This window comes from Meriones unguiculatus, chromosome 6 (genome assembly GCF_030254825.1).
Source record: "Meriones unguiculatus strain TT.TT164.6M chromosome 6, Bangor_MerUng_6.1, whole genome shotgun sequence".
Classification (NCBI taxonomy): Eukaryota; Metazoa; Chordata; class Mammalia; order Rodentia; family Muridae; genus Meriones; species Meriones unguiculatus.
The window spans coordinates 105,416,886-105,443,117 of NC_083354.1; the positions used below are offsets into that span (position 1 = coordinate 105,416,886).

Consider the following 26,232-nt stretch of genomic DNA (forward strand, 5'->3'; position numbering starts at 1 on the left):
ATAAAGGTAGATCTGATGCGGAACTGATGCTCTCTGCTCCAAATAGTAAGAAAAGCTATGGAAGCATACAACAGATTTATGAGTTTCTGAGCTATAATCATTACTACATTATTTATTATATTAATAATACCATTATTGTTACTATCACTTGAGTTCCATTTTATTTTTACCTTTACCATAAATTTTTAGCTCACAAACATGCATGTGTTAAAATTATTGCATGTGCTCTGAATGTACCTCAAATGTCCATCAGAGGAGTTACATGAAATGTGCAGTCAAACGTGTGGGCTAGATGCCTCATGGGCTCCACAGTTTGTCATCTCCGTATATATCTACATTACATATGTGCCCTTTTCATCTTACATTAAAAGAGACACAAGTAAAAATTATGGAAACGACGTCAAAGGGATTCCTATCAGAACTGTGGTAGGATATATTTTGTTGTAATATGTCTACATAATTTTACACCAAAGTGTCTATCAATTTCATCTCAATAAGACACATTCATCAGAAACCAGGTCAAACACGTAAGTCTTCTATACATTTACATTACATCTCACTCTAAAATCAACAACAACAGAACTGTCTAAACTGACATAGACAGAAACATATTACCTGATTTTAGATTTTTGTGTAGCTATTGACTTTAACCATAGCATGTATTTGAGGAGACACTTTCTTATGTATGGTTAAATGGCTATTTAAATTAGTATGTTCCATGGCACTAAATATGTTGCCAAGTGATTCACTCTTCATCATTGCCATTCTTTTAAAAGAAAAAGAAGGTTTTTTTTTTTTTTTTTTTACTGATAAAACTCATGTAGGAAGCTTGTGCTAGCTTTATAAAAACCCCAGTATGAAGACCACAAAGACAGCCATTTAACTTAAACCACAGAACCATTCCCAAATGACTGCATAACACATTAGTTCCCTGTAAAAGTTGCTTCACCATCAAAGCTGGCTTCTATTTAATCATCACCAATTTCTAGTCTCTACTGCCAAATACCCTATTTTTAAAAGTCCTGGGGAAATTTCTTAGAGAAGCCAGCTCTAAGAAACATTTATGCTAAGTTCAGAGCCACACATACCTACTGGTCTGCTTAGAATACAATACATGTACACATTTTTTTTTTTTTTTGGTATTCTCAGGAATTCCCAAGATCAGTGGATCAGTGACTTTGATTGTGTCAAATCCCTTTTTCGGAAGTAGTAGACAATATACAGAAAAGAACTTCTTTTTTTTTTTCCTGCTTCTGCTTTGCTTTCGTCTGAAGTCACTGCTGCCTAAACTCTGCTCTGCTAAATGGCCAAACCCACCTAAGAGGAGCCCTTCTAATGAAAGGGGGTGTTTGCTGCACAATAGGAAAATGCCTTTGCATTCAGCACTCAGAGTTCCCATTAGAACCCAAAATTAGAGGCCAGTTTTACCTCTGCTCTTTTAATTGAGGCTGTCCCAGCCCTCTTCTACGGTCCAGTGAGACAGTGTTTGTGAAGTGATTAAAAAGAACGTGATGTGATCAAGAGGCCAGAATAATGGGGAAAGAATGCTAGGTTAGCCACTCTGCTAAGTGCTGGGAAAGAAGGCCAGGGCGCTCCTTAGCCTATTGTTTTTATTCTCCCCTGCACTCTTGCTGTCTCCTAACACTCTGGGTCTTTATTTACTCCACCTGAAATGGGTTAAAAGTTGTTTGCTAATAAGAGAATTTGGTAACAAGTTACAGATAAAAAAAAAGAAAAAGAAAAGAAAATAAATAAAAATCCTTGAATTATATCAAGTTTCCAAAAGGTCATCACTGTCTCTGCTGTGGCCTTTTCCCCATTCCAAATCCTCTATCAATATGTCATAGTGAGTTAGGCAAAGACAAAAGAGAGGCACAGTGTGAAAACGGCACATATATCTAATCCTGACAAAGCAATGAATAGGCCTTCACAAGTATAATTATACTTGTTTATTTGTTGCCACGTACAGAGAACTGATGAAAAAAAAAATCCATCAAAGTGGTATTATGCAGACACCAAGAGCTTCTTTTCTTTGCTTCCTAAAGCCACATTGAGGCTTAAATTCCTCATTGTTGAATTCAGAAGAAAGAAAAAAAAAAGATTTTTTTTTTTTTTTTTGCTGGATTTTTTTTTTTTTTTTTTTTTTTTTTTTTTGCATCAGTTGCTGACAGATCTTTTGTGTGCTGGGCTGTATTAGTTCACACTGCTACCTCATTTTTATCCATGCTGGAATTCATAATTACAAACTACTGCACTAGAGCTTGGAGAAGGGTGTGGCTCACTGACCACAGGAAGGAGGTCGTGAAATGGTCCTTTTCTCATAGCCTCTTTTTGATGTATCAAAACACAGGTGAAGTACCTGGATGGGAGCCCCATCTACATCAGAAGACATAGTGGAGCTCAAGCCTTGAAGATGCGTCCCTTTGAGGCAGCCTTTACTGCAATTTGCCTATTTTAATAGGGTATTTAGTATTTCATTAAAAATTGCCTAACTTCTTTTCCATTTCAGTGTTAAAGATGTTAGCAAAAGGGATGGTAAAAGATTGAAAATATTAAGTAAAAAGGTTTCAAACCCAACTATTAAGGGGCCATTATGTTCCAGCAGACACTAAATCATGTAACTTAACAAAAGCACATTTTTAGAGGTGGAGTGGGGGAGTCAAGTAAGTTTTTTTCCCCCTTGCAGGATAGAAATATATCAAAGTAAAGGCAATCTCCATAGTTAATGTCTGTGAGCTTTACAATTTAAAACAGAAAAGCTGTAATTTTTCTTTGCTAGCAATCTGGAAACACTCTGGAGTTAATTACAGCTGATTCGGAGTGAACCACACAAACAAAGACCAGTCTATGTCCAGACAATTATACTGCATTAACCGGCTTAGTGCTTCCTGCTGATGTTTCAGAGCTCTTCTGTTACACCCTTCTACCTTCCCAGCACGAGAGAGAATGCTTCTGCAAGAAGGAATTAATGAAGCGAACTGCAAAAGAATGTGTGACGACCTCTCCTGACACGGCAAAAACTTTCCACCCATGTCATGACAAAGGGGAGAAGGTAATTAAGTTTGAATAGAAGGATGTAACCAAATATATTCAGCATTTAGAGCAAGCACATTTTTAAGAAGGGAAAGTTTACAAAGGCAAGTATGCGTGTGTGAGTCAACTAAGTCATTTTTCCTTGTTTCCCTCTCATTTTTCTCATTAAAATCTAAATTAGCGATTCAGTGCAGATTGGTTTCCCTCTCTATAAATAGGACCCTTGTGGTTGAAGCATCCTCTTCCCCATCTTTGGTTCTTTCTTTCATTCCCTTCTTTTTTTCTAGTCTCCTTTCCCCTCCCCTCTCAGACCACTAAATCTACATAGAAGTTATGTGACAATTACATAGCATTAAACATATGGGCTGTGGAGCAAATGAGGAGTGGCATACTTTTCCACTAAGTCCAATAGTTCTTAATTAGATTAGTTGTGGGAAATGGGAATTTTACTCAGTTTTCTTTACAACTTTAATCAAACTCCAGCTACTTTGCTTACAGAGGAATCAATAGTCTCTCTTTAACCAAATTATGCTATTATATGACTCATTTTATTTGTTTGCTTCAGGAAAATTTCATAATCAGTGGGCGAGATGGATCCAACACTTGAGCTACCTCTGGAAACAAACTTGGGTAATTTTGACCAATAGAGTTGAATTCTAATTTTCTTATTTGTTCTAATTGAAAATGAATAGTTTGCTTTGGTGTGAGGCAAGGTCATAAGCTGCAATTAAGTCCTGTGATTTTTTTTTTCTGGTTTTCTCCTTGATACTGTTTTGATACTGTTTTGCTAGTATTACAGCTGACTTTGTGGTGATTGCTTCATCAAATAGTAAGGGGCAGTGGGAGGACTAATCAGCTAAAGTATTACTAGAAAGCTGTTGTTTGCCAATCCTCAGACACGATACTGACTCTTTTCATCATCTAAAGCTGTTGTTTGCCAATCCTCAGACACGATACTGACTCTTTTCATCATCTAAAGAAAGGTATCAAATAATGGCAGTGACCCAGTCATACCTAAGTATTCATCACCTTCCCCCTTTCTTCTGGTTACAAAATAGGGACATCCTTAAATGATCTTCTAGATATCTCCTCCCTAAATAATATGTCAGTCTAAAACTCGGTGTGGGGGGGCTGCATTAAAATACATTCAAATGTACTTCCCGGAAGTACTTCAAGATGGTGTAAATCACTCTAAATTTCAAAGCATCATAATGGGAAACCAATCAGCCTTCATCAGGTCTCTCTTGGACACTCCTATCATACTTGAAAGTTCAAAATGCAAAACACTTAAATATAAAACTGTAACTTGAAATCCTTTCAGTTTTTAGGGGGGGGGCAGGGACTCCTCAAGCATGTCTTGGAAATGTATAAATCAATGTTATCATGTCTTTTCTGCACCTATATTGTCCATCTTAAAACTATAACTGGCTAACAGCTCTCTCTTAAAAAATCCAAACAGCTACATGATAGCAATGCTAATAATCACGGGAATATTTAAAAAATAATCTTAATTGAAGTAAGTAATGTACCTTTAACTGTAAAGAGTTTGGTGTCAAAAGATTTTTCTAGCTTAGCAACAATGACCACACACAATAGCACACACACACTGTATAATGACATTTGTTCTAATGCATGTCTGTGACTTTTTTCCTTCTTTTTCACATGTGTGATAACATATATAGTAGGATAAGAGTATGTCCAATGCATATCTGTGATTTCCTTCTTTCAAATGCATTATCACACACAAAGTATGATGACATTACTTTCTAATGACCATCTGTGTTTTTCCTTCTTTATCTAGTCACATAAAACAAAAAACAAACAAACAAAAACACTGACCTACTAACAACTGAGTATTTAAGAAGAAGATAATTTTATAATTATTTATATTTCCCTGTTCACATCAACATAACAATAAATACACTAGTGTTAAGTATTTTAGAAAATCATTCCTTGCAGGCTAAACCTACTATAATTACCTTCATAAAATTAATCACAGGTCAGGTATAACAGCAAACATTCCTATTCCCTGAGCAATGACTTTAATGTTTTTACATGATTTCACATAGTTTAAACAAAGAAAGTTACATGCATAATTCTTTAAATCACTACCAAGTGGCTCTTTCTATATAGTGTTCTTATAATCTACCAAATGCAACTGTTTTTATATTCCATGTAAATATTTTACATTACTTTATATTAAAAAACCACATTAGGACTAACGTAATGGGGCCCATAAGTGGAATGCCAAGTGCTCTTCTGGATGAAATCTTGGCAAATTTATGTTTGATTACTAAGATTAGTTGGTTATTTTATTTCTATTTTGAAGAGGATTTTGTCTGTGATCTCTCTCTCATTTCCCTCCCTCCTTCCATTCTTTTCTCCATCTCTCCTTCTGTCTTTCCCCTAAAGTTAATTTGACTCCTGCACATCAGTGAAGTGAGCAATTCAGTAATTAACTTTTGTGTTTTAAATCTATGAAGTTTAATTAGATTTCATTATAAACAAACAAATGTCAACCATAATTATAAGCTCCTTGGTTTACCCACATATTATCCCTTTTCAAACAAACTTGATGTCAGACAAATTAAAATCAAGCAACCAGCAATTTTGAGTTGAATTTTATATGATCGGCTGGTAACCTGATTACTTTAACTTCAATATCATTACAGGAAAAGTATTTCAGGGAAAATAATTACAAGAATTCCAACAGGAGACAAGCTTAATGGTATTGATTCAAAAGATGCATGTTCCCAGGACCATGTTGAAGAAATACTGTTATCTCAGATCTACGGTTTCTATTAAAATAAAATTGTCCAGCATAAAGAAGCAATTTAAGATTAGTGTCTGAAGACCTAGAGATATAAAACTCACTAAATAATTATCTGGCCCTAATTATCTTATACTTTAAGTAACAAAATATTAATGTGGGGCAACTACAAGACGTGGGGTTTTCAGGTTTATTTACTGACTGGTGTATCTATTAGGACCAAGGACAAGTGGAGCTGTCAGGACATAATGAAGGTAAATGATTAGTTAGCACCAAGCCTGAACTCTTCTTCAATGCAATAAGAGTTAATTAAAGTTTACCATCAAACATCAAGCAAAGGAGGATGTTGATCAGGTTTCAGCATTAAGTGCAAACAGACAATAGTTGGCAGCAATTAGTGCCGCTATCAAATGACATGCAATGATAATTATACATTTAAAACAGCTAAAGAGCTAGGAGAGAAACTAACCAGCCTCTTTGACGACAAACACTCAAAGGGCAGGAAACAGGTATCAGATTATTTCACTTTAACACTGTAAATCAATAGAATTAAACAAGAAAGGGTTGTTTGGGTACATTAGCTGAAAGAGAACAGTTAGCTGGATCCAAACTGAAATAAATCTGATAGTATTGCTCTATCAAAGATAAGACCTTGTGTAAGGAAAGAAACTCTGTTACTTTTCGATTAATGCTTCAGAATGAACCCTGTAAAGAAAGTTTAGCTCCATGATTTTGTGTAAATTCAACAATGCCACAAGTATTCCATTGTCAGATTTCTTACTGAAATTAAGTACTAACTGCCACTGTAATGTGAAAAGCATTTTATCCCTGAATGTTACCAGGCTGTGTGCAAATATTATCTCCCCACATATATTTTAGGTAGAAGTGAAGATTGAAGCTCTTCTAATGCAGCTAAGTTTAAAGCTGAGGTGTTCATGGTAGGCATATGCATGCTTGAGTAGTAAATGTAAGCACGTTTAGCATATGATGAGCAAGTCTTCCCATTGATGCTTTCTCAAACCTGTAGCTTCAGTCTAGCTTAAATCAATAACCCCACACACAACATATACCTTGGCAATTCCACAGTTGAGAAGCTGCCGTCTAAAGTGCATGTCCAGAACTATGTCCATCCTTATATTTCTTATTCTCCCCGCCCCCCATTTCACCAGCTCATTCTGTTATGCTAAGGATTTTTACACAGTATTGTCTAATCCCAATCTTTCCCTGCAGCTAAATCTAAGCCATGGCTGGCTCCCAGTACAAAAATGTGTCTCTCCAAAAGCTCTTTTGTCCCTTCTGTGCTCATACACTCATTGGTACTGACATCTTCACTCCAGCCATGACAAACGAGCTGATGGCTCTTATGTGACTGCACAGCTTTATCTAAAGATACATCATTAACTCTCATCACCATCCTTAACATGGCTCTTCTAATGTATTGTGAAAGTTTGAGGGAAGAGTTTGTGTGTGTGTGTGTGTGTGTGTGTGTGTGCGTGTGTGTAAATATATGCTCCATGGGTAATAAGAAACCAACTCTATCCAAAAAGAAAAGGAAACTCTGTGTACACTGGATTTGCAGTAGAGAAACACTAGAGTTTTTCTGGGGGTCTGAGTTATCACTAAGCCTCTGGTCAGCGTACACCCAACAGCTGACTGTCATGTAAATGTCCTGTCTGTACTTTCAATAGGAGCAGCTGGAATAGAGCATTACTTGTAAAGTAATGTAAGTGAAGCTCCTTAGATGAACATGGCGAATCAGTGGGGAAGGCGGCCTTGTTCTTCAGTTCTACTCCATCCAGAGCTGATTTTCCTCTTACCCTCTTTCTGGTGTGAACTCTTTATTCACTTCAGTTGGGGAAAGAATTGTCCAAACCAGTTTTATTATGACGCTGTCATATTTTTTTTCAATTAGGAAAAGGTAACATTCAAATTATTATTAAATGTGAAATACTTTAGACTATTTGAATAGCAAGCCTTTGATTTAGCATAAACACCTCCACCTACAGGCTGAGTAAGATCCCAGGTCACAGGTAAAAGTTCTTGGTACATATGCTACAGAGTTTATACAGTAAGTTCTTGTTATAACTTCTTTTGCCCCATCTTCTGAGAATAGCCAGTGATAGACAATGCTCCCATAACAGACTACAGAAAATAGATCAGGCATTGAGGTAAAGCAATGTTCACTCTTGGACCACGCAAGGAGCTTTCTTCTAGTTCTTCTTGACATTGGTACCCTTCTTTGAACAAGAACAGAACCAAGTGCCCACGTGAACTTTAGGAATGAATCAGAGGTGAGCCATTTTAAGTGCTGCCCATAATTTCTTTGTTGACAGTGAATACTTGAACAGCCTTCTGTGACTAACCAGTTCTGGCAAATCAGAATGATTCCTAGCCAATCTTTACCTTGATTCTTTTCAAGAAGGAAATGCCCCCATCCCATTCTTTTTGCAATTGCAACTTGGGTCCTATCTCTACTTGTTTAGCTTTATAGACCCATCCTAGTCTGTTATGAGAGCTTTCTTAGAACTGAGACACCTGAAAATCAATGGCTTTTAGTTTACAGATCAAACAATCCAACCAAAAAAACAAACTGAACTAAATTTTTAAACTAGAAAACATAGGCTGAAACATGAGAGAGAAAGGAGAGAATGAGTGAGCCGGCAAGAGAGAAAACTGCAAATGATTTTCGTATTCAGAGTGCCACTTAGACCGACAATGCATTGCATCACATTATTAGACACACACACATACACACACACACACACACACACACACCCTATATCTCCTCATCTACTCTGAATTATGTGGTCTTTTCTGGGAGTTTATATGGCTCCAGTTTCCTTGACAGTAGAAAAAGGCATTGTGCTCTTTCCCTTCTGACTACAGCAAACTAGACCTCTAATATAAAAACCCATTTACCCTGCCCTAAAAGTTTTATCTAAGGAATCTCCAGAAAAGGAACAACCAATTTGAATTTGTGCACTTCTTTTCAGAGCCTAGGTGAGAATCTGCTACTACAATAAACTGAAGATTTCCACGTGTGCTTTTAAGAGTCATTAGTAAGTCACTCAGCAGCTTGTGCACCAAGAAATTGCCAATAATATACCCATCACTGTGGATACAGTAGTTAAATGCATGGATAGCAGTTCTGCCCCACAGAGGCTACCATCTATTTAAAGACCTCTTAAGCACATACAATCCAAGGATACTTATAGTTCCATAAAAATACAAACAATAATTTTGTTCATAAACATGTATCACAGTGAAGGAGTATCATGAATTAAATTATTTTGAAAACTCTAACAAAAATAGATTTCAGTTTCTACATGGTCCAAGAGATTGCATTTATGTATTTATTAGCTTTTAGATAATCTATCATCTTTGAAAATGGGTAATCCTCCATCAAATAATACATTATTGTATAAAGGCAAAACTCTATGATTTACCCTAAAAAATTAGGCCAAGTGAATGCCTTGTCTAGAAAATTCTCCAAGATGATATAATGATTTCATATATATTTGCATATATGTATACCTTCAACGAGTTTTTGTATTTTTTTTTACCCCTTTGGGCTTATAGGAATATTGGTTACTAGGACACCATGGAACAGTATGGCTTATACGCATTTCAAAACATTTCACAATCTCTTAGTAACAAATACACAGAAAGTGTTTCTGTGGCATGTGTGCCAGTTTTGGAAAGCCCTTTAATTCAAGGCTCTCAAGTAGATTGAGTTCACTGCAAGACTGAAATGAGCATTGTGGTCTCTTCTATTATTGTATTTAATGGACAACCAGGACTCTTGAGTTCATATGAATTGACCAAGGCCTGAATTATTTAAATACTGTTTCTGTCCTAATTTGCTTCATAGAAAAATGAAGAACCAGAAACGCATTAAACATCTAGGAGCCCTCATAACTAAACCAAGTGACGATGATGGAGTGGGAGATAATGGCGTGGAGAAAGAGCCACCTGCCAAGCTGGATGCCATCCAGAGACCTACCAAGGAGAAAATGATGTGAGGGTACTATCTTCTTTCCTATCTCTCACACATACCCATTGCCTGTTCTTATCTCCTCTTATCAGGGATATGGATCCTCTGCTTATGTCCGTATAGATTTACTTTATCAAACAGCCACCATCCTAATGTTACATTCAAATAAGAGTGACAATGAGCACATATAACATCACATCATGCTGAATTATTTTACAGTTTACAACATAGGAAACTGAGGCTTTCAAAGATTAAATACTTGGGCAAGGTCACGTACACATCAAAATTATTCCCGATAGCTTATAAATGACAGGCTTCTTATCACTCATTACGCTGCTAAGAAATTAAGTATACTCTCCTGTAAAATTTAAGTGAAAATAAGCAAATGTACTCAAAAAGAAAATGAATCCAAAGTAAATGGAATGCGAGGGTGGGCTGGATTGAATTATGTGTGTTCTTCCCGTACACTGCGCTACCTCAAAAACCTCACAGCCTTGTCCTCATTTACTCTCCTCACACAGAACGGAAAGTCTCTCCTTGTTCACACCATGTTCATGATTATTAAAGGTGCATTTTAAGTCACTGAGGTCATCAGTACTTTTGTGAATCATAGACTCTTCTTGGCCATTCAAAGCACCTAGACTAACCTGTTACTTAACACAAAAGTATGTGTAAGAGTCACAGAGCTGGGCGTCTGCCCGGATTCTGATTAGACCCCTTCAGAAGCAGAAAGCACTCGTTCTCATCCAAAAACAGCGTCCCTGCTGGACTGCCATCACACATCTTTCTTTGCCTCTCTTTGTAATATCCACAATTTTCATTTTCATCCATGCAACCATCCCTTTCCCAAACATAGGAGATACTGAGTTAGTATGCATCCTTGAATGGTGAAATAGTTCTTGTCTTCTCACTTTCCTAGCAAGCTGGATCTGATAATGGTTTCTCCTGGATTCAGTTCCATTTCACCCAAGCAGCTAGCTGAACTTAATGGAAGGAGCACTGTCTCCTGACTTAGCATCTTTAGTGTTTTTAGTGGTCTCAACAACTTACTTGATTTTTTCTACAGAGCTTACTTTGACTAATTCTTTAAAAATGAAGAAAATTTAGCTTGTGAGAGGAAATTTTCACGGGTTGCTACTGAGTACATCTCCAGAGCAAAGTGAAACACTCATTTAGGAAGAGGACAGGTGAATGTGTATAAGTGCGTGTCTGCATGTAAGTGTGCGTGTGTGTGCGCACACGTGTGTGTGTGTGTGTGTGTGTGTGTGTGCACTTTGAGTGGACATGTTATCAAAGATTGAACACAATCATAACTACTAAAACAGTAAAACAAAACAAAAACCAACTGGTCTAATGAGCTAAGGAAGTCTTAATTATGAATTAAATCATTCCTAAATTTATGCGATTTTTTTAAAGTGCTACAACTAAAATTAAGATAAGCAATACAGATTTCATGAAAGTATGCTATGAGGAAAAATGAATCTATTAATATTTGGGCTTCATCAGGTTATACTTCTAAATAAGCAAATTTTAAGATACTCCAAAATCTTCAAAGTATTAATTTGTCTTGATTTTAAGAATACGGCCAGGTCACACACAGCAGAGTGTATGTTTTTGTATATTCAATGCTGTTGCAGCTATGGGTTTTCTTTCTTCTTTATTGTGAAGACAAGAAACTTTATGGACAGTTATAAAATGCATATTTTAACTCAAAAGTCAATTTTTCCTAGTTAAAATGACTTAGATCTAAGTAAATATTCGTAGAATGTTTTCTGGTTTTTATAGCAAGGACAAAACAGAACACATAAAACCTTGTTTTTAGAGGCTAGTGCTAGAATATGTGCCGCCCAGTTATCATCTGAGCATTGCCATGTCCCCCGGACAGGCAAGCAACAGCCATAAACATCAGATTCTAGTATGGCTGCTCCTGGATGACCAAACCACCTAACCAAGCTTGCTTGGATCATTAGGGCATTCTGACATATGCATCAAGTCAGTATACTTTAATTCTTAATATCTGTTCATTCATTTTTTTAAATATATACAGTGTTAAAGTGGATAATTATATTAGGAATGCCTCTTGCCAAACATGACTTTAGTGTCGAAGCTATTTTTACATGACATGTATAAATCCAAATATCCCTCAGTGGCAAGTATTTCATTTCACTTACAATCCCTGAGTAGGGGAGGGAAGCAGCCATTCCTGACCTGAGGATTGTATGTCAAATGGGAAACCATATCAAACTTCCAAGGGAACTTGTGAACCTTTGAAATGAGGGAATTAGCACAGTATCAACTCCAGCAAGATCGCCAGGAGCACAATCCTCATGCAAGAAAATAATGCTACTGAGTCCTCACTAAAAGCCCATTTTGTCCTGAACCATCAAAGACCAGGAGTGAACTAAGATCTTGGTTATGTTGTCAAGGATAAGTAAAGCAAGTGCCAAGAGAAATTGTGCACTTTCAGTTCTCACATGTGTCCATCTGTTCACATATAAACATAGATGCTGCTCTGTCTGATTCTTGCAATCTTGATATAAGAATATCCTGGGCTTTTGCCCATTTCCTAAGAATGCAGACACCACATAAGCCACTATTAACCCATGTGTGATCCACATCCATGGTGGCTGGACTGCTGCCAGTTACAACACATGGTGCCTGCTTAACAATGTCTTAAAATATAAATGAATTTATTTTTTAAATTAACACATTTTTCTTATGGAAATACCTTAATAATCCCTTATTCGTGTAAAAAATAGCCTCCATGTGGATTTTTTTTTTTGTTCTTTTAAGACTTTTTTTTTTCCAGGCATATCATAAAGTTAGCCATCAAAGTTTCTGAAACAATCCAGAATTTCTTGACAAATTTTAAAAAGGACTCCAGGAAAGAAGGTGGGTGACTTTATAACAAAGATCAAACAGATTTTCTTTATAATACACTGTACTCAGGAGGCAACCTGCACACTTGCATTTATAGAAAAACACTTGTGATTTCTCATGTTTCCACATAACCTTCAGAACAGAGCACCAGCAAAAGCTAAAGTAATGAGACAAATGGAAGCTCTGCTGCCTAGCCACAAACTAGCTAGGATAATGTCTCATGGAATCTTTCTGCTTTGTTCCGGGGCAGCCTTTCTTTGGATCATTTTTGGTGACTCCAAATTGGAAAAAGCTTGTGTAACATACATATATTTATAGGAAATGTATGCAAACAATGATCTATACTACATTGATTTATGCATACAACAGAACCAGTTCTCACCTCTGAAGGTGTCTCAACACATGGCATTTTCATTGCCCTCATTATGGTTGAAGAAACTTCATCAAGAGACCTGTTTACATTGTCAACTGATAACCAATTATAGCTCTAACTAGTGACCAAGAAAAACCCAAATGCAGATGTTTTTGAGTGAACATACAATTCCTAGACATCTTTCAAAAGGCCTACTTAAAATAAACATAGACTCAACCTATAAACTAACCACAAGATTGCATTCAGAACTTTATGAATTGCTAAGAAGACAATTTTGCATTTTCATCTATAATCTCTTCATAGTTACAAAAACTGATAGGCCACATAAAACACATAACATTACAAAAAATCAGAACACATCACTCTGTTCCTCCCCAATGAAATATTCTGTCAATTGAGAAAGTTATTTCTTATCAATGGGAGGGAGCATAGTATAATTAAATAAACAGAATTTTCCTTGCAGTGAATATTACTGGCTTCTCTTTAAAATAACCTTTTATTTTTTTTCCCAGCAAAGTTCTGGGAATTCTTAACACCTAGCAGTCAGTATTTAGTTAGGCTGGCATGTTTCTTACAGCCTTCCACATACAGACCTCTGGTGATCATCTACCAATTTGTACTATCTTCATCCATATCTTCCTGATCATGGTGAAAACTCAGAACATTTTAGAAAGTTGCTGAAATCTGATCCACTTCTTGTTTGCTCATGTCTTGAAAACATAATGTAGGAGAGAACAGAACATAGACATAAAGAAAGAGAAGTCCGCATTTTCATCTTCCTTTCATCTTAGTCATTCAGTCAACCATTCGGATCCCTATTCAGCAGAGCTTTTCATTATGCAAAAAAATGCTAATCCTTTTCCGATGCTTTCACACTTGTATAAACCCCCATGCCTTCAACTGAAAAGCAATTATATCAGTTTACCTTTCTGTCAAAAACAGGATTAATATTCCAATAACAGAATCTGCTTTCTTTCCCTATCTTTTTGCTTTAGGAAACTAGCAGTTACTAGTCCAGTCATTCTTTGAACAAGTAGACATTATTTTAAATATCATTCTGTTAGCCAATGGGTGGAAAAAGGAGAAGGCAGCACAGAAGAAAAAGTCCTTCAGTTACTGCAGAAACTCTTTTTTGAAAAAGAACTGACCTTGCCTTGCAGATGCCCAAAGAGAATGAAACTCACTCTGGTCTATTAATCAGAAACAAATTATGAAAGAATGTAGCTGGACTGGTTGACACTATCCAGTCTTGGGAGACTCAGTAACAGCCCAGTAACAATGTCCTCTTCATGGGTAATGAACAGCCATGACAAATGGGGCAGAGAAACTATGTATTTGCATATGCAAATTCCCACACAAGGGAAACATGTACAAACAAGTGTCATTGTAAGGTGGATTAGGCAAACAACGATTTCTTTTTAGGACATTCTGCAGCCCAGAACATTAGTCAGCACAATTAAACCAGTCTCCATGGAGACTAATGAAATTTCACCATGGTATGAGTTAAATTAGATAGCTAGTTACGTGTTTCCACAATCCAACTTGAAATCCATTATTGTTTCAGAACAATATAGCAATTGTGCCTAGCTGATCTTTGCCAGTTCAACAAGCTCCTAAGTTGACAATTTGCATATGTTAATATAATTAAGCACTAATTACATGAAACTTGTACATATTCACATGCACTTTCCCTGGGCGCTTCTCAGTTTGAACCTTGGCCAACTCTTTAACCCTTAGAATGGTTTTAGAGAGGGGAAAAAAGCTACAGAAAACACCCCCAAGAGAAAACAAAAACATACTCCTTATGGGGGCAGCCCCCAGGCAGACACAGAAAAACACTTCATTTACAAATACAGAACCTAACCTGCATTCTCATATTTCTAGTCACAATGACAGAAAAAAATGTTGAGTGTGCTAGAGAACTGGGGTAAGAAGATAAAAACAGGGGTAGCAGTTGGAGTAGTAGTTAAAGGTTCCTAACAAGTGCCTGAGTCAGGAGAGCAATCACATTCATTTCAAGAAAGTGTTAAGAAAGATTCTATGCTATTGCCACTATCCAAGGAGATACAAACGGTTTGACAACAGCAAAAATAGCAAGTAGAAAAGGGAAAAGGAGGCAGCAGCAACTAATGAGCTTTACATAAATATATGCAGAGGCAATTAAGCAATGTTAATTACTATAACAGCAGTTAATTGAATATAATTAGATATTTTAAGCCACTGAATAAAGCATAGTTAAGATTAATTTTATTGAGATTAATTGTAAATAAGGATAGATTAACTCTGTGTTTTGACAGGCATAAAAAGTAGTGCTGCAAATTGGGTAGGAACATGACCACCAGTCCAAAAATTGTAGATTATTTTAATGTCACACCTTAGAATCATCTCCTCAATAAACATGACTTTTCAAACCCAAACAGACAGGAATCTTTAAGAAAAACAAACAGCTTGCAGAGATTAAAGAGCCTTTTGTCCTTTCTCATGTGCATTCCTTTTAACAGACTAAATTAAGCGAGTCTGGTGTACGTTTTTTAGGAAGGAACATTTCACACTGAATGGAAAAAATGTTCTATCACATATGAAATTCTTGCAGCTGTGCGGAACTTGGTCCAGATGGTTTAAGACTATAAAACAAGACTAAACGATAGGCAGTAGGCCCTCCGAAGATTATGTGATAAAGTCACAGTCTTTTACTTCAACCTTCTTCTCATTTCTACTTTCTACTTTCCAATCAATTCACATATTTTCTGATATTATTGTGTTTCTCCAAGAGAGTCCAAAGAAGAATGGCTCCTACTAAGTGCTAGAAACTAAATATATTGGAAGAATGGAAGGAGACCTCATTTAACAGAAACCAGCTAAATCACTCATCCAGAAAACTCAATGACAGCTATGACAACAATATATGCAAATGACACCACTTGATTATTACTGTCAGAAACAATGATTTCTAAAAGTACTTCTTAGGAAAATGTTGCTTCATGAAAAATCTCTTCCTCCCAATACTTTCACACCAAGTTAATTCATGCATAGTGTTTTAGAAAATTAACATGGTCCTCAAGAATGCTGAACAAATCACTACTAAGAAAGGGGCATCAATTGATTTTGAAATAAATCAATAGGTGATTAACATAATATTTTTAAAGCAGCAGAATGTGTACACCATGCACAAACATATATATTATATTCCCAATACATCTCAGCTCTTAATTGAATGAGAGCTTTTCACTACTGACCCTGGCTCTCCACTGCCTCACAACTTCTGTAGGGCACCTTTAGTCTTTATAACGAAAACCCTAAAATGGTCTGTGAAACAAGACTACGACAAGCCATTCTGCAGTGAAAGATTTTAAATCATCCAGCCTCTTCTAATAGACTTGAGACTTATTGAGGTAGAAACCATAAAAAATGAAGAAGGGAAATTTAATCCCTGAAATATTGATTTGCACATTAATATCATATAGGCAGAGGGCAATTTGGCTTCGTGGAAATGACACATTGTCGACCCTTGGTGAAGTCAGAGCCAATCTAACTGCTGAACATGTCTGAACCTCAAGAGTTATTAAGGGCTTCCCTTCTTGCCTTTATGACTTTTCTTCAGCCTACCAATGCAATCTTAAATGTATTATCTTTAAGAAATAATTGTAAAACCTCAGGGGTTTTCCAGTTAATGGAAGGGAGGCCAAACCACATCAGATTCTGAAATGCAACATTAAACCCTTGCAATCAACAAAACCACCTCAATTCTCATCCATCCAGTGCAGGATCTAATATTGTTATTAGAGATAATCAGATTTCATTGTGTAAATTTAGGCTCATGGTCAGAATGGAAGCAGTAAATTCTGCAATATTAAACAGCAATTTTCTTAGTCTCCTTTCTGTTTCCCCTTGCTGTTACAGCACCTTTAAAATAATCCAACTAGCTCACCATTAAGGAACAGAGTTGGGCTACTCTGCCAAAAACTGCAAAAGATCACAATAGAGCCAAACATGGTTGCCTTGTTTTTAACTTAAGTGGCAACTTTCACTTCCAGACCCAGAGCCACTGTCTCTGCCTCCTCACCCCACAGTGGGTGTTGTTGCTGTGACTTATACAGCTGGTTTACCTGACCTTTCTTTGTTCCTTGGGTACATTTCACTTTTCAGATTTATGGTGCTACCCTCATGTTTCATTGACCCTATCTCCATTGCTATAAAAAAGGAAAACACTCCGATAAGAGTGTTTTTACTTTTTAAATACAAGAGCAGCCAGCTATTGAACAAACACACAGCAATGCTCTCCCCAGTTTACGCCATAAATATTAAAACCATTAAAAACAACTCTATGAACCTCATGATCTCTACACTGAAGCCAGGTGCAAGAGGTTAAAACAGCTGGCCAGTCATCTTTTATTTTTGTGTGCATTCCTGCTACTTGAAACCAGAGCCCTTGAACAGTATCAACCATTCCCTTAAGGATTTATTTTATATCTTATTTTTTAAGATGAGGAAAAAAAAATCTATTTCTCTGATAATGCTTCTCGGTGGAGAAGGAAAACTCTAAAACACAGTCACAGATGAAGTGAAATAACCCCAAATATTTCCTTTCTGCTTTTTTTTTTTTTAAAAAAAACCATCCTTTCCAACAAATGCTAGGCACACCATTCTTTTTATTCTTCAGTTAGAAAAGAGAAAAGAGCAGAGAGAGAAAGAAAGAAAATCCGAGCTTGCCCCGTCAGCTTTGTCAGTAAACACAGAGTAAAGCAAGTGTGGATGGCCGCGAGAGCGCTACATACCCGGGCTGTGATTTTGCATTGCTCTCAATGGAAGCGATCGATGCCCGTGTCACTGTCGCGTCCCAATCGCAGTCAAGTCTCAGCCTTAATCTAAGCACCAACCGAAAAGGCAGCGGCAGCCGCAGCCTCTCCCTCACTCTTCCATCCATCCACCCAACTAAAAATATAATACTACATATGAGCTTTAACCACTTCACGTTTATAGAGATCAAGCCACTGAAAATCCAGGAGAACACAATAAAAAAAAAAAAAAAAAAAAGGAGAAGAAAAAAAAGAAAGAAAAAAAGAAAGAAAAAACCTCCTGTCTCTTGTCTCCCTCTCTGCTCTCCCTCTCTCCCTTGCTCTCTCCTCTCTCTCCCCCCGTGTCTCTCTCTCTGTCTCTCCTTTTGCCATCTACATGATCCTTGATTAAACATGGAACAGAGTTAATAAAAGGGGGGGGGGCTCAAGGAGAGGAAATGCAACTGTCAGAAATCGGGAACGCCAGATTTCCTGGTGAACCTGCCTCTGTCTGAGTCAGTGTCAATCCACCATCTTCAGCCACTGAACTTGTCTTTGGGTTTTTGTTTGGTGGGGGTGGGGGTGTTGTTCTATGTGTGCTTTTTGGGGGAGGGGGAGAATGAAGGCAAGGTGGGAGCTGGAGGTGGGGGGAGTGGGGCGAATGTGTGTCTGTGAGTGTTGACTGTGAGTGTGTGTGTGTGTGTGTGTGTGTGCAGGGGTCGGAGTGTGTGTCTGGGGTGTCCGTGTTTGCGATCTGAACCTTTGGTACCTACAAAGAGGGTGTCTCACGGAACGGTAGCTAAAACCTCACCAGGACAGCACGGAACTGTGGAGACACAGCTGAAGGCGCCGTCGGAGCCTCATATCTGGGCCGGACCCTAGACCCAGCGCTTCAAGGAGCCCCCTGCCTGGATCACAGGTAACAAAAGAAATACAGACCAGTGCATCGTCTTCTGGGGGAGGGGGCAGGATGGGGAGCCTTCTGCAACTTGGCCATCGCTGAGGAACTTTTATACAATTCCAGGAGAAATTTTTTTATTATTATTATTATTATTATTATTATTTTCTGATAGAAAAGAGCAGAAGGAATAGAAAGGGAGGAAGGCAAAAGGACGGGGGGTGGGGAGGGAGAAAGAAAGGGAACAGAAGAGATCAGAAGAGAAAGGAAAAAGAAAAGAAAAGAGAAGAAAAGAGAGGCAAAGCCAGCTACATTCCAGCCTCTGTTCGCCTAGCTGATTCGGCCAGAAGGCGCGCGTGGTGCCGGCTGAAGGAGGTGAAGTTCATTTGCAGACATGGAACCCTGGAGTGGGGGGGGGGGGCAAGGAATGAATCAGTTCCCACAGTCGGCCACAGCCCCCTTTTACACACACACACACACACACACACGCACGCACACACACGCACACACACACACACACACACACACGCACACACACGCACACACACCTTGCCCTTTACCAAAAAGAAAGCAAAAGCTCTTGATCCCCAGCCGCTGGTGTCTGTCCTCTTAGGGCGGCGATCAAGCCCGGGGCTAGCTGCCTCCACCCCCAGGTCCGCAGCCGGTGGCCGGGAGATCCCGCCTCCTAACGGACCTGCCAGGGTCCGCGGCGCCGGCGCAGCCAGGAGCCTCCCCGGGCCTGCCGCCGCCGGCCGCCGCTCTCCGCGGACCGGGGTCTACCTGCCGCCTAGCCCCGCGCTCGCCCATCCTCCCGGGCGCGCCGGCCCCGGCCTGCCGCAGCCCCGCGCAGCGAGCGCCCTTCGGGGAACTTGAGAAAGGGTGGGGAAGGTATAAGGAAGAAGAAAAAGGGAACCAAAAAAAGGTGCAGGGGAGGGTCGAGGGAGAGAAGGGGAGAGGAGAGGAGAGGAGAGGAGAGGAGAGGAGAGGAGAGGAGAGGAGAAGAGAAAAGAAGAGAGGACAGAGGAGGAGAGGAGAGAAGAAGAGGGGAGAAGAGAGGATAGGAGAGGAGAGGAGGCGAGAGGAGAGGGGGCTCCAAGCCCCACCGACCAACGTCCAAACTTTCGGAGGATGTGTGCCGAGAAAGCGTCATCGCGATGGGGTGCAGGGGTACGTGGCGAGCCGAGACTCCCCAGACAGAGCCCGCGCCTCCGTGGAGCTGACAGCTTCGCCCCGGCCACCACAGTGTCCCCGGCTCCCGGTGAAGGCAGACCCGAAAAGACAGGGGGAAAAGACAGAAAACTGCTCGGCCGAAAGTGCCTGGTCTGCTACTTAATCCAAAAGTTAAATTCCGAAAAGCATCCCCCCCCCCACCGCCAAAGTAGAAAATCAGCCCCCCCCCACCCCCTTGCCTTCTCACTCCCACAGCAGAGCAAATCTTTGAGCCAAAAAAACGGGGGAAAGAGATGGAAAGGGGGGCAGAGCGGAAGAGGTGGTCGGGATGAGGGTACGTGTGCTAGGGCGAGCGGGAGCAAGCGAGCTGAGGGCAGAGAGGGAGAGAGGCGGAGAGGGAGAGGGAGAGAGAGGGAGCGAAATATCAAAGATTGTGCAAGATCAGGCTGGAAAGATAATCGATACTCGACCTAAATTTAACACAAACTACTCAATAAAAGTTAAAGAAAAAACTTACTTTCCATTTCCCCTGCAGTTCCTACTCGATCTTCGCCTCTTTTTTGTTTTGCTTTTATTTTACGTACAGCTGATCACATCCAAGTAAAACGAGAGGGTTCATTAAAAAAATAATAAAAAAATAAAAAAAAATAATCCTCGAACTTTATTGGGTGAAAATAAAAACGCTGGAGCAGAAAGTGGGGGGCACGGAGCGGTCCTCGGGGGTCCGGGAGGAGTTAAAGCATGTGCCGACCGCGGTCTCGCTGTTTGGTTGTGAAGGGGTTGGGAAAAGGAGGAAAGGAAATGAAAATCCGATATGTCTTTATTCTGCTAATTATTATCGTTTTAGCCCTGTTTAAAAAAATGGCTGATTAAGTTGAGTGCGCATGTCTTTGTGTGTCTATTCCCGATATGCACTCTGGGAATGAGAGAGGAGAGCGAGGGAGAGGGAGAGGGAGGGGGGGGAGAGGTGTAATTAGTGAGGTGATCAACATTCCCCAGACTGCAAATGACGCGCAGCCGGGACTCAGAGCTGCCCGGAGCCTCGCGACTTCCAAGGCTCCCAGCGCTGCGGCTGGAGCCCTGGACCGGGCAACTGTGGAGAGGGGATGGGGACCTCCGGGGCTCGCACCCCATGCTCCCCTGCGCACAACTCTCAAACTTCATTAGACACACACTTACACACACTCATACACAGAGGGAGCAAGGGGAAAAATATAAAGCACAAATAACTCCTAAGAAATGCCCTTTAACCATTTGAGATTTTTTTTTTTTTTAATGAGACAAAGTAATTACTACCGGACCAGAGATTTGTTTACTAGGGAGCTTTAAGGAGAAATATGAGTGAAGGTAATTAGAGCTTTTCTCTGACTTAGTTTATTCTGCTAGTCACTGGGACGCACTTTAATGGCGAAATGCTAGGGCCTGAGCAAATATGCAGATGTATGTAAATGAAGAGTGCCTGTGTCTGTGTGCAAACATCACCCAGCCCAGGCTCTTTCAAAGAAGGAATGGCTCTCTGGGTCCGCAGGCATTCTATTTAAAACTGTATCTTGCATTTGCCTTAGCAGAAGAAGAAAACCCAGGGCAAAGGAGGTGGAAGGGGTTAGTTTAGACAGGGTAAACTTCCAAATGAGACTAAGTCTGGGTTGTAGCCGTGGTGCTGGGGTCCAGTCTAGCTTTTATGTAATATTCCTGAATATTTTATCAGAATCTCACAAGTTCAATGTAATAGCTTTAAGAAGACTTAGGGAAGAAAACCTTTCATCTTTCTAGTCTGTTGAGTTATCTTTCTTGAAGCACATTATGATGAATTTTAAAACCCCGCTACAGATCTCATTAGAGTGAAATATACTTGGTATTTTCTGGTGCAAAATTTAAGGTGGCCGATTCTCATTTGAAAATCTAATTATCTCTTTCCAATATTACAGATGTGAATATGAGTGACACTTTCATTAAAAGATAATTAACTAACACTCGGAATAGACATACTTTTAAATACCCCCTACTGAATGTGGGATTATATATATATATATATATATATATATATATATATGAATTGCTACTCTGCATCTTCATACACTCCTACAACAGAGGTCACCAGTAGACACCGTTCATAGAATACTTTAAAACCAGGAATCACATAATGAAGGTAAGAGTCACAAGTGAGGTAGAAACAGGAAATAGGAGCACTGCCCAGCTTCCTTGACAGGTGAACAGGTGGGGTATCACTCACTAGTGAGCTGACAGACCTCTGAAGTTTTGGGTCGCCAGGATCTGCTCCAAAACCTTGTTTTAGGCCTTAAGAGGGAAAGGTAGCAAACCCCAACGGAAAGATTTATAGCACAGCATTGCTACTTCAGAGAAAATAAACATGTCTTGCTGGGCCTAAACCCTTGTATTACCAGTGTATACTTCTTACACCCTAGGACAGATGCAAATGTAATGAACACACCTGGGTGGATAAAAATGATAGTCCCCTCAAAGAGCAGACCTAGGCCCATATCTGAAAAGCTGCTTGCCTTCAGCAACTGGCTAATATTACAATGAAAATCTCGAGGCTAGGAGCCGAGAATAAAACCTAGACCTGGCCTTCAGCAAGAGACAAGACCAGTGACACCTGAGAAATCTGAAGTAGGTACATGGAGCAGTGTTTTAGAAACCAAGGCCCCTGAATGTTAGCAAAGAAAGCAAATTCTCTGTCATATCAACGACTCCAATTTCCAACTTCTTTGGGAAGAAATCTGTTCACAGTGGGAGAGTTTCTAAGATTTTAAAGTGATTTTGAGTCTAGCCCCACCTTCCCACAGCAACTGCATCAGGGACTCACTAGCAGCCTCCCATTGCACCTCAGTGAGGTTGAGGAACACCGCTGCACACAGGAGTAAAATTGAAATTCCCTGTATCATCCACGTGAAAATGGTGCTTTATGTAGAGTTACTGTTTGCAGAAAAACACACCAGAGAGCAAACCTCCTGCCTTAAAAACATACTAATAACAGAACTGTTGGAGGGGTCTGCCTGACGGAAAGGAGTGGGGACTTTTCAAGAGACTGAGGGGGGAAATGAAGGCTGGGAACATTTCAGGTTCAAATCAGCAAAGATCGAGCCCCTTGCTGGAGAGGGCCCAGTGTACAAGCTCGGTGATGGAAAAAACATTTCCTGCTATTGCAGACGCGTAAATGCGGATGACGAAGGAAACACCTGGGAGCAATGAGTCTGTTTCAGGTTCAGGTGAAGACAGGGTCCACGTCTGCCACGGTGGACAAGGAAAGCGAGCATTGCCTCCGCAAGTTCTTTATTTCTTTTTGCTGTTTTACCCTCCCTGAAAGAATATCGATAATATTAGTGCCATTAACGTCAAAACAACACATGTCAAAAGAAGAACGTTATTTAAAATTTTTGGTGGCTAGTTGTCCCAACATTCTTACTGCCCATCTCTTTCTTGCAAATTATAGTTCTCTCTATGAGTGTGTGTGTGACTGTGTGTGTGTGTGTGTGTGTGTGTGTGTGTGTGTGTGTGTTGGGAAGAGAGGGCGGTTATTGAATTCTAAGTAAACAATAGCAGAGTAGATTGAGAGCCTTTGCCTACTTTTGCAATCCCTTCTGTGCGGGGACTGCTGCCCTCCCAAAGCCAGTGTACTTGTGTGTGTGTTTTGTTTTTAATCATCTCTCCGTGTTCTTCTTTCACTTCTTTCCTAAGAAGAGAGGCTGGGGCTGAGGTCGGGGGGTTAATGGGCTCAGGGGAAGGGGCAGAGAGCACTAGCTCAGAGTCAAGAGTCTCCTCCAGGGCTTGGCCTCAGAGCGCGCTGCCAGGGCTGGAAGAGCTGCGGGCAGGAGCCGCGGCTGGTCTGCGCGGGGTGGGCCGCCGGCAGGGGCGCGGCAACAAGGGCGAGCCCTAGCTCAGACTGCGGGGAGCGGGCGGAACCCAGCCTCTAGCCCGGGCCAAGGAGCGCCGGCTCCCCACTATCTCATTCCCGGGCCGAACGCCCCAGGACCCTCAAGCTGGTCCCCTCAGGTCTGTGCCGAGCCCTGCCCCTGCACCTTGGACCCTGATTCCCAATCCACTCTTTAGCAGCTTCTCGGGGTACTTAAACTATGCCAACCTGCCGCCACGCAAGAAGCGCTGCCTACTTTATTTATTTTATTTTTTTTCAAAGTGAAAGGAGCACAGGGCTCTCCTGACGAGTGGGGAACTTTCGGTAGACCCTCTTCCTTACTTTGCAGATCTACCCTAGCGGAGCCCAGTTCTCCCCCACCACCAGCATCTTGCCACTGAGTGCCTAACTGTTACTCCAAGGTGTTGAGTATTGGAGTCCAGGAAACATTTAACATTGAGACAAAAGGTAACTTCTACTTCTAGACTTTTCCCCCCCCCTCGGAGCAGTTTATTTCACAAATCCACGCTGAGGACACTCTGGGCTTTCCAAACAGGATAATGACTCGCCAGCTGTCCATTCTTTCCTTCGTCTGCCCTCCCCTCACCAATTCCCTAATAATGCCCCACCTCCCTCTCCCTGGCTTCCTCCAGCTCCAGAACAACTCCAGCCCAAGGGTAAGGTTCCCAGTCTTTTGACCGGGTTTCCGGGCGCTATAGAAAAGCTCTGTTTGAAACAAGGTATTACAAGATTTCAGTGTTAGGAACGCTTTAGAGCACCACAGACACTTTCAGATCCTCAGAGCCCCTCCTCCCTTCCTCTTTTTGTTGAATCGTCTCCACCCAGGAGCTATTTAACAAAGGCCGTATGTTAACTAACATTTTTGTTTAACTCAGAAGCCCCTTGCACACCACTTAAAACTAGATACCCAAACTGCTCTCTCTCTCTCTCTCTCTCTCTCTCTCTCTCTCTCTCTCTCTCTCTCTGTGTGTGTGTGTGTGTATGTGTGTCTGTCCGTCTGTCTCTCTTTCTCTCCCACTCTGTGTGTTTAAAGAACTATGAGAATTTGCATAGGTCAGGAGGAAATGGGACATGGAAAATGAGTGGGAAAGTGCAGGGCTTGCTTGGGAAGGTGTCACAAGCACGTATTTACAGTGAGATAATTCAAAAGGTGTGTGTGTGTGTGTGTGTGTGTCTGTCCAAACCTTATTATGAACAGAGTAACAAAGGCCTGTGTGTATGTGTGTGTTTGTTACAATACGATTTAACATGGAGAAAACAAACAAAACAAAACAAAAAACAACCACCCTCTTTGATGTGAAAAGTAAAGGCAATGACATTCAAAAGGGAGAAAATGTGTTAAGACTCTCCGTATGTGTGTAGTAGTTGTGGGCATTTGAATAGTTTCCTGATTTTCTCTAGCCTGGTTGTTATCTCCCTTATAGTTTTATCTATCTATCTATCTATCTATCTATCCATCCATCCATCTATCATCTATCTATCTATCTATCTTAAAATAACATTCTTGCTCCAAGGTTTCTGTTCTTCCAAATCCATGTACATTTTTTCTCTTCCTGAAGTCCACTTTAGGCTTTTATTTCAGAGGCAATGTACTTTAACTCCTTTTCTCTGGAGGCTCTGACCTTTGGGGTGGGAAAGCTCATTATGTAAACTCAGACACTGCTAAAGTTAAGAATGGGAAAGGAGGGAGGAGCTACACAGGTTGCCATGGGAGGGAGAAGAGTTAAGGGAGAGGAGAAGAAAAATAAAAGTGGGGGAAAAGAGAAAAGTCAGAGCCCTCTGGCCTCCTTGAGGTCAGAGCGCAGATAGTACAGTGACCTCTTTTCCCTCTGGGCAACCAGCCCAGTGTTTATAAACAAAATCAGACAGGCACTCTCCCCAGACAATAGCAGTTCACTAACTTCACAAGCACTTCAGACATCTCTTATTGCAATTAAGCAGGACTCCTTATCACCACCATGACACCAACAAACCACACAGACCCAAGACCACAAGCACACCCTCTTCAAACATATGGCACTATTTCCACCAAGAGTGTCCAATGACATTTTACATTCAGTCTGGGGAAGAGCTCCAAGGGTGGATCCAGATGTGAAAAGATAGACAAGTAGAAAAAAGAGAGAAAGAAACAACTGATCACGGAACAGAACAGAGAGTTGTAATCTTTTTTAAAACCCAAAAGTACCTATATGTAGTCAATAAACTTCTGTAGAAACAATATCCGGAACTGGCCACCAAATAGAAGCATTTTAAAACATTCACCTAATCATCCACTCTAAGACAATAGTGCAGTCAGATATCTCTGGTTGAGGAAAACCCACCATCATTGTAGGTAATGCCTTTAAATGCCAGGGACAAAAGCTCCGTTAAATCCTACCACAAACAAACAGCCCATCTGATCTAAGTTACAAAAAAATATGTAATTAAATAGACGTTTAATGACA

The 26,232-nt window shown here is 40.2% G+C and overlaps 1 protein-coding gene and 1 long non-coding RNA gene across 6 annotated transcripts in view; one reads left to right on the forward strand and one right to left on the reverse strand.

The window, feature by feature from the left end:
- Zfhx4 (zinc finger homeobox 4) overlaps positions 1-26,232 on the reverse strand; it is a 198,437-nt gene that overhangs the window by 171,916 nt on the left and 289 nt on the right. For 2 of the 5 annotated variants that reach the window (XM_060385803.1, XM_021657860.2), the window contains exon 1: positions 17,826-18,249. The exons of 1 other annotated variant lie outside the window; for it this stretch is intronic. The gene's annotated coding sequence lies outside the window, so the exon portion shown is untranslated. Of the gene's footprint in view, positions 1-17,825; positions 18,250-20,410; positions 20,790-26,232 lie in introns of those variants that run through there. 2 more of the 5 variants (XM_021657861.2, XM_021657859.2) reach the window with 2 other exon arrangements.
- The window catches only part of LOC132654747 (uncharacterized), a 67,983-nt gene continuing 60,360 nt past the window's right edge, over positions 18,610-26,232 (forward strand). Inside the window, exon 1 of the long non-coding RNA XR_009592459.1 lies at positions 18,610-18,744. This is a non-coding gene — a long non-coding RNA (uncharacterized LOC132654747). The remainder of the gene's footprint in view (positions 18,745-26,232) is intronic.